Below are 12,833 nucleotides of genomic sequence, written 5' to 3'. Positions count from 1 at the left end.
CAATAAATCATTTCAAAACTTTTCCCTCCTTTAATGTGAACTATAACCTGTACAATTCAATTGAAAAACAAACAAATCTGTTAGGGAAAAAAATACAAAAAATAAAAAACGTACAATAAGCTGGTTGCATAAGTATGCACACCCTTAAACTAATACTTTGTTGAAGCACCTTTTGATTTAATTACAGCATTCAGTCTTATTGGGTAGAAGTCTATCAGCACGGCACATCTTGACTTGGCAATATTTGCCCGCTCTTCCTTGCAAAAGCACTTCAAATCTGTCAGATTGTGAGGGCATCTCTTGTGCACAGCCCCCTTCAGGTCACCCCACAGATTTTCTATTGGATGTAGGTCTGGGCTCTGGCTGGGCCATTCCAAAATTTTAATTTTCTTCTGGTGAAGCCATTCTTTTGCTGATTTGGATGTATGCTTGGGGTCATTGTCATGTTGAGATCAGATCATCTGTCTTTTTCATTCGAAGTTTCTATCCCACCCAACCCCTTCCCAGCTGTAACCAGGCTAAACAACTTCTCAAAAACTGACTACAACCTCCTAGGGGAGGGTGTCTGCAGCTTTATGCCACCACCACCCTCAGAGGATGCAGACAACTATGCTGAACAGTACACCAGTGCAGTATACAAACAACTGTACAAGTGCATGGACTCAGCCATACCCAACAGAACGAAAACCTGCTCCTCAAGGAAACACAAACCTGTCTGGTGGGCATCATCTATCAACAGGCTATACAACAAAAGGAAGAAACTGTTGTCCAAGGGTAAAAAGGAACAAATTCCAAATTGGAAAACTCCCTCCTCTGCCTCAACAAGCAAATTAGATCACTAGTGAAAACCTCCAAAGCCAATTATGAGTCGAAACTAGCCTCTGAAACAAACAGAAACCACAAGTCCTTCTTCAGTTACGTTAGGAACCTGCATGACAAAGTCCAAGTTTGTTCTGAATTAGTACTTAATGGTATGACTTACCCTGATCCTGTTGACTTAGCCAACCTGCTAGCTGCTAGGTTCAGTGCAAACCTCACCCCCTTATCGTTCCTCCAAAGGCCTAGTTGACATCCCCGATACTTGTCCCACACCTCACATCTCCATAGATCAAGTATTAAAGGCCCTATCCAAGGCAAAGAACACAGCATCAATGGGACCTGATAGTATCCCAGGCTGTATTCTGCACCATCTCCAGCAAGAACTAGCTTCACCATTGAGCACCCTGTTTAACCACAGCCTAATTACAGGCTTAATTTCATCAGAGTGGAGAACCACCATTGTCATCCCCTTGCACAAAGGTGGTGCCACTACTGTCCTGGGAAACTATAGCCCCATTATCTTGACAAGCCTGATCTGTAAAGCCATGGAGTTTATTATTATGGATCTCATAAACAAGACATAGGCAGTCTCCAAGCACTTGACCCCACCCAGTTCGGATTTGTCAGGGTCAGATCTTTCCTATTGAACCTAATTGACTTCTCTGAGACTGTCACCAAGGCCCTGGATAAGGGAAAGTCAGTACATACAACTTACCTTGACCTGACCAAGGCCTTTGACACAATCCCCCACTCGAGTATCATCAAAAAGCTAACACAACTTGGTGTTAATCCCTATCTCATCAGATGGCTGGCCAACTGGCTGACAGATAGGACCCACAGGTCAAAATAGTTGCCACCACCTCTGACAGCAGACCTGTCACTTGTAGTGTTCCCCAGGGATCTGTACTGGGACCACTACTGCTTGGCATCTACTTCTCAGAGGTCCAGGCAAAGACAAAAGGCCTGTGGCTGACCAATTTTGTGGATGACTGCAAGTTGGGTGCTGTCTTTGACACCCCAAATGATGTTAACATACTGCAAGAGGGTCTCACAGGTACAAATAACTGGTGCCAAAGTCATAGCCTTAAGTTAAATGCAAAAAAAGTATTATCATACCATTCTGCAAAAACATGGCCCCTGCTGATTACCACATCAACTGCAACCCCCTAAACACTCAACCTGTGGTGAGAGACTTGGGTACTCAGACTGACAACAATCGACCATCATGTGGCGGCAGTGGTCAGAAAATCCTTTTACTTGGTTCATCTCATAAGTAAAGGGATTGCATCCAGAAAAAAGGAGGTTATTACCTCTCTGTACTGCTCCCTCATTAGACCTATAATTGAGTATAATGCCCCATCTGGTATGTACCTCTCCAAACACCTGAACCAAGTGGAAAGGCCACAGAAATGGTTTACCGTTATAAAGGCGATTCACAGTGGTGCGAATGCTCATATGAGTGACTTGTAACCATGAATGTGAAAACGCAGACAGTCCGTAATGTTCAAAAAACAGCAAATCAAAAAGCAGATTTGCTGTTTTTCGAACATTAATATCGAACGCAAAAAGAAAGAAGTGTCAAGCAGGGGGCAATCCCCCCTGCACCCCTACACTCCCCTACTTTACTATTCTAACTCTGAGATCGCACTACAGTGGGGAAAAGGACCATTTTTCGATCCCCACTATAGTGTAATCCGCCCCACAATGTCAAATGTGCAATGAGCGAATGTTACTGTGCATTCGCTCATTGCACATTCGACCCTTTTTTCTGTCAGCGTTTGCAAAACTTGCAAACAGCCTTTCGAACACTTGCTGTTTGCCCAACTGTGTATCGCCTTTATAAAGATAAACCCACAGAAATACCTCACAAAGAGAATTCATGGCCTCCAACACCTGTCCTATGTTGACAGGCTGAAATCAGTATCACTCTACTCGGTATAAGCAAAAAAACAACTGCAGGTCGAACCACTACTGGTAAACACAAAATCCACAGCCAGAAAAGTAAACAGGAACCAACGTTTCTTTCCTTTTTAACGATTTATTCAGTTCTCCAAAGATGCACAAAAATGAATCAAGCGCTTTCGCCCGGGCACTCCCAGGCTTTATCAAGATACTGAATTAAACAACTCTTTGGTTTTTTATATACAGCTTAATTGAATTAATTACTTAATTAAAAATCCTTTATTAGATTAAAATTTAAAATGTATGTTTGCTTAAAGCTATCACAGTTGTTAAAATATACAAAGCATATATAAAATGTTGAATGTTAAGTGTAAAATATAAAATATATATGTTGAATATCATGAAAGACTTCACTTATCATTCAGTGAGTAAATAAATGAACTTTAAACTAAATTTTTAAGGTACTGTGCAAAACCAGATTTAAAATAGTTAATTCATTGTTATTGACCACATTACAGTTGTAAGAACTTTTATACAGTAAAGCAACATTAAATTGTATGTTTATAAAAACAAGGTTAAATTCTTGTTGTTAAAATAATAAACCATGAACCAATATCCATGCTTGTCCAGGGTGTATGAATACCTAAATACCTTATTGTATTAAAATATAAAACCATCACTATTATAGCTGATAGAACAAATACAATGCTCAAGAAAATGTAAGTATCACAAAGTAAATAATTCTTAAAAATATAATATGAAAATAGTTTATAACCATATATTCATCTTATAGTTGAAATCCATTTTGTCGTTAAATAATTTATCTACATATTGATATTGTACTATAAAAACTTAGAAGCTGATATGTTAAAAAACATGATTTTAAAAAACTTGAATTTGAAAATTAGTTCTTTGTATGAACTTGTTTTTTGTTTATTATGATTTAGCTCTTCTCAATTTAAGAACACTGCTAATACTCAGACATTCATTCAACCCTGGTGCTTTTGACGAGTTCAATTTTATTTGCCATACTAATTCTCTGTATTCTAGTGATGTTTCCCAATCACCCCCTCTTATATCACCTTTGACTTGTTCTAGTACCAGGAATTTTAAAGACATTTCTTTGCAAGATAGTGAGTGTTTGTAAAACGCCTTTGTTTCTTTTTTGTTTTTAATTTCATAAAGGTGCTCATACACCCTCCTCTTCAGTGTTCTTTCTGTTTTTCCCACATAAAAGCATAAGCAGTGTTGACAAATTCCTAGATGTACTATGCCCTTTGTATTACAATTGAAATGATCTGTGGGGAATAGATCAATTTTCTTGGATTTTAAAAATAATCCTGTATTGTTAAGCATATAGGGGCATTACTTGCAAGCATTGCATTTGTAAGTACCCCTCATTAATTGGTTATTATGGATGTTGCATGCCATTTCTCTTTCAAATAAATCTTTTAGGTTGTTGTTTCTCTTCCTGATAAAATTTGGCAAAGTTGGAATCAATTTGTTGATCTCCGTATTATTGGATAAAATAGGCCAATATTTAGTTATAATAGCTTCTATGTCAACACTATTACTGCTAAAAGTGTATGAAAAAGCATGGCTTTTATTGTTGTTATTCTCCATGGTTTCTTTGTTTCCCGTTATATTTAATGGTTCTTTGCCAAGTAATGGTGAGTATTGGTTCTTCCTCCTAGCCCAGATTTCAGTAGCCACTGTGTTGGATAAACTGAGAGGATAACTTTTTTCAAGAAATAATGTTTTTAAATATTCTACCTCAACTTGAAACAGATTGTCGGTACTACAAATTCTCGATGCTCTGATCAATTGGCCTTTTATAATACTCTTTTTTTGGAAGAAGGGATGACCACTATCAAAGTGTAAGAACATATTTGAATATGTACTTTTTCTATGAATACTAGATTCGAAACAATTTGATTCAATATTTTTCACCAGGTTGATGTCTAAATAATGTATGTGATAGGGATTAATTTCGTATGTAAATTTTAAGAAATTGGTGGAGGAATTTATATGGTCTATGAAACTATTAAATTCATCATAGCTACCTTTCCATAAAATACAGATATCATCTAAAAACCTCTTGTAATGGAAAATGCATTTAGCCCAATTTGATGGAAAGATAAATTCCAGTTCCCAAAAGTGTAACACCAAGTTCGCATATGCCGAAGCACATGGTGTTCCCATGGCAACACCTTTGTTTTGTTTGTATAACTCACCGTTGAAGATTATGAAATTATTATTTAAAATGGTGTCCATGAATTCAACTAACAAGTTTATGGTGTTGCCACTGAAAGTGGTGAGTTTTGAGAGCATATTACTAAACCATTTAAGCCCTATTGTATGTGGAATGCTGGGAAATAAGTCGATGATGTCAATAGTAATCATGAGTTGTGTCTCAGAAAAGAATTCTTTTTTTATTCCACTTAAGAATTCTCATGAGTCCTTGCACAGGCATTTTATTGATGTGACACAATTTTTAGTCAAAATGTCAATGTATTTGCCCAAGGGTTCTGTTATGCCTTTTGCTCCTGCTACAATGGGTCTAAATTTTAAGGGTTGCAGCCCCTTATGCACTTTTGGTATGCCAAAAATGATATGTGTCAATGGTTTTTGTACTAAAAGAAAATTAAACAGTTGTTCATTGATTGCCCCCTGTAAAAGGTAATCTTCTAAACTGTATTTGATTTTAGCGTAGGCAATATTTCTTTCATTAATTGAAACTTGGGTGTATTGTTCTGTGTCGTGTAACAAATTATAGATGTAAGCTTCATATGCTTGTTTGTACATAAGTACAACCCCACCCCCTTTATCAGTTTTCATCACCCTTATGTTCTCTTTTTTTAGAAACGCCATCAACTTATTAAGTTCTTCAGGGAAATTCTTAATTTCATTGTATTTGTTTTGCTTGTCAAGATTTCTGAACTCATTCTCCACTAAGTCTTCATAAATTTTCAGAGCAGAATGGAGGGGTGGGTTGAAAGTACTGGTTCTCTGAAACCAGTGTTTTTTATTTTGTTCAGCACCAAAATGGATACTCAAGTTAAGTTGTCGCATAAATAACTTTAAGTCTATGATGGTTTTGGTAATATTCATAGAAGAATTAGGTACAAAGTGTAAACCTTTTTGTAAATAAAGTAAAAAATGTTTCATTGATTTCTACTTCTGTAAAATTGTAAATAGAAAAATTGTTTTGTTTAACTACTGTGCATGGATGTGAATGGTTAACTTGCTGGCCAACTTCTATTTCTTCTCTAACCAGGGGGATTGCAATTACTGCCTCCTGAATCTGTTCCACATTTGTGCTGACTGATTTGTTTCCTGATTCATTTGTCTTCCTGGGACATATTGAAAAACCTGTTTGTTTGGATGATTACCTTTCTGCGCTAGTCTTTCACTCCTTCTAGGGGCCTCTACCCAATTGTTAGCTTCGTTGCCATTACCCTCTGTATTATTGAATCCTTCGTTGTTGTTTGGTTTAGTGGACAAAATTCTACCCTTTTTCATAAAACTGTATGCAGTACCATTCTTGTATTTCTCTTTCAAGTTTTCTAATTTTTCTCATTACAATTCTATTACAATGTTCATCTACCTCCCTAAATGAATTTTCATAATCTCGTTTTACACTGCCAAAATTCGTATTGCTCACAATAGTTTCATTCAACTTGTTAAATTTCAGTTAAAAGAGACGTGGTTTTTCCTTCGTAATCATTCACCATCAGCTTTAACATTTCTAAACCCGTATTATTAAACAGTTCTGATATATCATTAAAAAGTTTAGTACCAGGCTGAGCATTGTTGGGTAGTTTGTTAAAATGTAGACCCTTTGGTATACGTTCTACCCTTATACATTCTGACAAGTATTCTATTTCAAGCTGAGCCGTTTTATATGCATACAGCTTGTTGTTTAGATCGGTAACAAGTTGTTCAACATGAACATTGTTATTGTTATTGTTATTGCAATGCTGCACAGTACCTTGAGCAAACGTGAAATATTTGCTAGTCCATTTTTTTAAGTTGAAATCTTTTGCCAAGTATCCTTGATTGGTAGTCGAACATTTGTGCTGTTGGTTCTGGTGCGTTGGTTAGGTAAAAGCTCGTCTTCAAAGACTTCCATTGAATTCCTTTTCCTTCTAATGGTTGGCTCGTTTTCCTTAATCAGTTCTTGTTGGTTGGGTGGTAGTGCCTTGGAATTAGCATTACCTTCTTTTGTAAGTAATCCGCTAAGCTGCGAAAGTAAGCAAATGACTTGCCTAAATTCCCCTCTAGTAACGGGGGCATCATCCACCAGTTCATTGTCATCAGCTAGAATGCTAGGTGTACTGTTGAAGTCAAGGGTTCCTGCGTTTTCTGCCATGCGTAACTAAAACGAATAAGCAAAAAAACAACTGCAGGTCGAACCACTACTGGTAAACACAAAATCCACAGCCAGAAAAGTAAACAGGAACCACTGTTTCTTTCCTTTTTAATGATTTATTCAGTTCTCCAAAGATGCACAAAAATGAATCAAGCGCTTTCGCCCGGGCACTCCCAGGCTTTATCAAGATACTGAATTAAACAACTCTTTGTTTTTTTATATACAGTTTAATTAATTAATTACTTAATTAAAAATCCTTTATTAGATTAAAATTTAAAATGTATGTTTGCTTAAAGCTATCACAGTTGTTAAAATATACAAAGCATATATAAAATGTTGAATGTTAAGTGTAAAATATAAAATATAAAATATATATGTTGAATATCATGAAAGACTTCACTTATCATTCAGTGAGTAAATAAATGAACTTTAAACTAAATTTTTAAGGTACTGTGCAAAACCAGATTTAAAATAGTTAATTCATTGTTATTGACCACATTACAGTTGTAAGAACTTTTATACAGTAAAGCAACATTAACTTGTGTGTTTATAAAAACAAGGTTAAATTCTTGTTTAATGGGTTAATCTCTTGGCTAGACTTTTAAGGGCCCTTGGGCCATTAGCCTAGTAACCTCCTATGATCCTATGATCCTATGAAAGAAGAAATTCCTCTTCATCTTCAGTTTTCTAGCAGACACCTGCAGGTTTTGGGCCAAAAGAGACTGGTATTTGGAATTGTTTACAATTCCCTCCACCTTGACTAAAGCCCCAGTTCCAGCTGAAGAAAAACAACCCCAGAGCATGATACTGCCATCACCATGCTTCACCGTGGGGATGGTGTTCTTTTGGTGATGCTAAGTGTTGTTTTTGCGCCAAATGTACCTTTTGGAATTGTGGCCAAAAAGTTCAACCTTGGTCTCATCAGACCATAACACATTTTCCCACATGCTTTTGAGAGACTTGATGTATTGTTTTGTAAATTTTAGCCAGGTCTGGGTGTTTTTCTGTGTAAGAAAATGCTTCCTTCTTGCAACCTTACCCCATAGGTCAGACATGTGGAGAATACAGGAGATTGTTGTCACATGTAGTACACAAGCTGTACTTGCCAAAAATTCCCGCAGCTCCTTTAGTGTTGCTGTAGGTCTTTTGGCACCTCCCTGAACAGTTTTCATCTGGTCTTTTCATCAGTTTTGGAGGGACATCTGGTTCTTTGCAACATCACTGTTGTCCCATATTTTCCCCACTTTTTGATGACTGTCTTCACTGTGTTCCATGGTATATCCAATGCTGTGAAAACATTTTTCTACCCTTCACGTGACTGATACCTTTCAACAATGAGATCCCTTTGATGCTTTGTAAGCTCTCCATGAACCATGGCTTTTGCTGTAGCAGGTAACTGAGTAAATGTCAGGAAACACCTACTAGAACAGCTGAACTTTATTTGGGGTTAATCAGTTTCTTTAATTGATGGCAGGTGTGTACCCAAGAAGACTGAATGCTGCAATTAAAGCAAAAGGTGCTTCAACAAATACTAGTTTAAGGGTGTGCACACTCATCCAACCAGCTTATTGTATGTTTTTTATTTTTCATATTTTTCCCCTAATAATTTGTTTTTCAATTGAATTATACAGGTTAAAGGTCACATTAAAGGTTGGAAAAGTTTTGAAATGATTTATTGTGGTCTCATTTTTTTATATCACAAAAACCTGGCATTATAACAGGGGTGTGTACACTTTTATATCCAGTGTGTATATATATATATATATATATATATATATATATATATATATATATATATATAAAATCCAAAAATATACCCAGAAGGCTGCCAAAGGAACGTAGCAGTATCCGAGCACTGTAACAGAAGAAAAAAATACCACGTATCCACCATGTTAAGGGCACGTAAAACGATTAATAATCCAAGATTCTGATGAAGGGTGTTATACCCAAAAGCGCTTATCCGTTCTTGTATTTGTTTTTGTTTTTAATCTTGGATTATTAAATCATTTTACGTGCTCTCAATGTGGTGAGTACATGGTATTTTTTCTTCTGATATATACATGCATATACACATATATTCATGAAGCAATACACAAAAAGCAACAAAAAGCAATAAATGGGTTTGTAACTTATCAGACTATTGCCATATTAAGTATGATGTCACTGTTAAATCAATTTAGCTAGCTTCTATTGCCTGATAGGTCCCAAAGCATATGCTGAGATACAGCAAAGCATAGTTGGCATGACTTCCTGAACTCTGAGTGCATATCATGGCTAACTTCAGTTTGCAGGAAACATAAATCTGTTTTCTATCATCTACAAATGATTTTGGCAACCTATCATAGCCATATAATCATCTTTGGTGCAAAATATGTCTGGAAGACACTGCATGGTGGAGAAATTTCAACAAATAAATAATTAAATTATTTCTGCACATCTGATGAATTACCAGCTACCAAATTGTTTTAGTGCTGCAATTTTACACGTGTAGAAGTGGGGTTGTCTTACAATGCTTAGCAAGCAATAAATTGCATGTTTGATTAACCAGAATATGGGCAGAGCCTACTCACTTCACTCTCTAGTGACACCCACTGGTGTGTTGCATCAACAGCGTACGCTAAATGGAGCAGTTTCGCTTTTCTGTTACCTAAGGCATCTGATACAGCACTTGGCAGAAGCAGAGAACTGAACTGGTTCTCTACCCTCAATTGTCAGAGTATGTCTGTTGATATCTGCATGGTTCCTCCCCCAAATTAAAACTAGGTGAGGTGTCAGAACTGGGGCTAACGGTCTCCTGCGCTTTCCAGAGACAAAAATAGCGTTTAACTGTAACGTGTATGGTATGTAAATGGAGAAATTGTGGTGATAAGAGAGACAGGAACTGTGACAAATGGCTTTGAGACAACTGGGGTGGGGGACGTGGCTACTTTATCCAAAAGCACATATGGTGTGGCTCATCAGTGTTTCTTTTCTTTTTATCAAACAAATGGCAGATAAGACAGCCAAATAAACAGACTTGTAAAGCAGGAGGCTACACCACCTTTTTGAAGCCACACATGGCAGCAGTAACCCTGCTTACGTTTTTACGACCTCAGTACCTCATATATGCCTCAAAAGACTTTGAAGGTTATACACACACACACACACACACACACGCAATGTTTAGGTGTAGTTTTGCAACTATGAGATTTTGTAAATCACGTTTGATGCCTTGTACACCTCACGTATATTTTGCAGTCCGAACACAGTGTGTTGAAACTATACCTCAAAAGATATCACATGCCTTGTACTTTAGGCAGAATGTATCAGAGAATGCCCCCCTCCTGACACACACACAAATATGTTTTCTTGATTTTTGAATCTGTGTTTAAGCACTTTCAGCATGCATCTTGTCATCCCCTCTTTCATATGGCATTTTTCAGAGGCAGTTATCAAACATCTGGAAAGAACTAAAATATTCCTTAAATCCTAGGCTGTCAAACTGTCGCAACGAACCTCCTTCGATTCACAGACAAGTTCTTAGGATTTCCCAAAATTATCAAAAACGTATTTTAGATGAAAAGACATATGCTACAAAATAAGAAAGCAGATCCTTCAATACATGCACTTAAAATAATTAAAATGTATTTAGCATATTATTCTTTTACCACTGGTTTGCAATTAAATACATATATTAAGTGTTTTTTTTACCATTCTGCATTAAGCTTGAGCCACATAAACTGCCAAATGATTAATAACGTAAGTACACATTTTTAGACTTGCTTATGTTTCACCTAACAAAGCCATTGCCTTCCTCGGGGCATTGACTAGGTGAAGCCTGATAATTTCAATTTATGTGAATGCATTGTGGATAAGGAATGTTTCTGATCAACATCTTTTCTTCCATTAGAGGGTCCCTTACTGACTACTACTAGTGATGTCAATATGGCTCAAAAGGCTGACAGGTTTTCATTAATTTTGTAAAACTGGGTGTGTACAGTTACAACAACAACAGGGCGTTGACACTCTCAAATTATGACTGTCTGTCTTCATCAACAGTCTGAGAAGTCAATGTCTCATAAATAAACAGTGACCAAAATGTAGACATAATAAAGTGTAATAATTATGGTTTCTGTCAAAATAAAAGTGTTCAGACAGTACAAATCTGAATACTGTGTTCTGAAAATGGTAAATGGTAAATAGCAAATTTATGGAAGAAAAGAGAAATACAGATACTTGACTTTTTTGTGTAAAAATGAAATATTTCCCTCACCTCTTGAGCAATCGAGACTGAAAGTGATTTTATAAAGTAGCATAGGGTGTGTGGAGGGGGTAAAGTACCATAAATGGAAAATGCAAGGGGCTTACTGTTCCCCACATCAGGAGTGCAGGGTTCTTGTCCACATATAAAACACCAATTCTGACAAATGTTCATTTGCCATCTTCTGATAACAAATGTGTATTTTCACATTGTAATGTTTCCAGTCCTTGGGGATCTGTATAATATGCGCTTGTACAAAAGGGAAGGTACACAATTATCTCTTCGTTTTCACAAACAAGCCTGAGAAATATTATCATTTTCTCGGTTATAAGTGGACACAACTGCAAACAGGCATGTCATATAGCCAAGTATAAACTTCTGAAAAGCAGTCTGTCATACATTTAAAATGCACACTTCTGAACTATACCTTTGTTACCATACAGTGCCTCAAAGTATGCTTTACAGCATGCCAGTTAACTGAACAAATCTGGCATGATCTTCCTGTTGATGTAAAACAGGACTTCTAAGTTTCTTGTCACAGAGAGTTGATTTATGGACATTAGACAGTTTAAAATATCAGTTGTGAGAAACGGTGATTTTTATCAGCCAAGACATTATGTTTCACAAAAGCAATGTATATATTATATAATGGATGAATTTAACTGTACACAGGATTGCATATAACGTCGCTGAATCACTTCTTGTAATGCAGTTCTGAATTTGTCAGTCTAGTAAACACCAGTCGACAGATACATACATACATGGATGCATACATGCAATTTTAAAAACTTAAAAGGAAAGGCACTGACTTTTTTTAAAACACCATATTTTATAAAATCATAGAACCCCAATGCAACTGGTTCTTTTAAGTAGTGGCAGTTGTTAGAATCTGCTTGTGAATATTAATGTAATATTATCGACTGATTTAAAACTGAGATTGTAAGCACTTTTTTTACTCGCCAACAAAACTATAAGTTGGAGTGTGGGAGCACATCAAAAGAAAAATAACAGTTTTTTTTTTTTTTTTATCTGACTGAATGGAATCGCTTTTTTTCAGAGAGGAGCTTATTTATCAGGGCGCTCCCGATTAGTGAGTGTTTAAGGGGAACGTAAGACAATGTAAAGCAGCCCTTTAAAACTGAATTTCTTGCGTTGAGCAAGGTTTATGTGGCGGAAAGGTAATATACTCGCCAGATTAATATCGCCTATTGTAGAACTTTGACAGCTTTACCACAAAAAAAAAAAAAAAAAAAAATTAGGAGGGACCGGTGAAAAATTCGAAGGAAAATTAGGGACTTTCTGCAAAAGCATGGACAATTGAAAGGTATACAGTGATTCCAAAACGAAAAATTGCTGATTCTCACACACTTGTAACCATCTTTTAGAATACGTTTAGGAGAATTGTTGCAAATGTGCATTCCGTCTGTAAAGACTTTTTCCCCTTAAGGACTGAGACTTAATGATTGATTGTATTTATTTTCCTTTAAGTACAACTGAGCT

The sequence above is a fragment of the Protopterus annectens genome, chromosome 2.part0, assembly GCF_019279795.1.
Source record: "Protopterus annectens isolate FY-2018-M chromosome 2.part0, PAN1.0, whole genome shotgun sequence".
Taxonomy (NCBI): Eukaryota; Metazoa; Chordata; order Ceratodontiformes; family Protopteridae; genus Protopterus; species Protopterus annectens.
The sequence above is the reverse complement of the archived record's forward strand: the minus strand, read 5'-3'. Positions refer to the sequence as shown.